Consider the following 803-nt stretch of genomic DNA (forward strand, 5'->3'; position numbering starts at 1 on the left):
TAAAACTGAGAAAAATGTATTTTCTTTAAAACCGTAGTATTCATTGCCCACGCATTGCAATACCGAAGCTTTGAGATACTATGGTATTTTAAATACAGCGCTGCCAAACTAGATTCAGCCGATGACTACACAGCAGCAACTACTTCAGACATTGGCTCGAGAAATGCTTATCTTTTTTATTCTTCAACGACATAAAAAGAAATGACAACACAGCACCAACAACAGTAGACTCTCACCCAACTAATATACTAGAACTAGATCAACCAAGCATCAGTTTTAAAAAGCTCGGTTTAAGATACTTCAACGGCGTAAAATCTCAGTAGCATCTCCTTGTAACATCATATGCTCAGCTGACAAACGAGTCACATGCAACTCCTCTACATTATATCACACCAACACACAGAGCTGCATTCTAGATGAGGAACAAAAAAACGTTGATGGCATGCTAGGCATCAGTTTTAAAAAGCTCAATTTTAGATCATCAAAGACCGGAAAGGCCTCAGCGGTCTAAATGTTTCACATCCTCTGCCCAGCACAACATCATCATCGTCACGGAAATTCCCTAAACAGTCAGCTATCCACAAAAACATAGTGACCCACATCACCAACGAGCTACTGTGAGCATGCAAGGACCATATACTATGCAGAGCTACTAAGCAAATGGGATTGGTAAGGAAGGGCAAAGAGAGGGAGGTGGCTACCTACTCCACAGGGGAACTTCCTGGTGGTGATGTTGAGCAGCATCCTGACGGGGCCATTGACCTTGAGCTGCTTCTCCTTGGCGCCCTTCACCAGATCCGAGG

At 43.1% G+C, this 803-nt stretch overlaps 2 pseudogenes; both read right to left on the reverse strand.

Moving 5' to 3' along the window:
- Positions 1-264: 264 nt before the first annotated feature.
- Positions 265-348, reverse strand: LOC123155105 (uncharacterized; annotated as a pseudogene).
- A 98-nt stretch (positions 349-446) lies between these two features.
- LOC123155106 (uncharacterized) lies at positions 447-531 on the reverse strand (annotated as a pseudogene).
- Between the last annotated feature and the right edge of the window lie 272 nt (positions 532-803).

The sequence above is a fragment of the Triticum aestivum genome, chromosome 7A, assembly GCF_018294505.1.
Source record: "Triticum aestivum cultivar Chinese Spring chromosome 7A, IWGSC CS RefSeq v2.1, whole genome shotgun sequence".
NCBI classification, from domain to species: Eukaryota; Viridiplantae; Streptophyta; class Magnoliopsida; order Poales; family Poaceae; genus Triticum; species Triticum aestivum.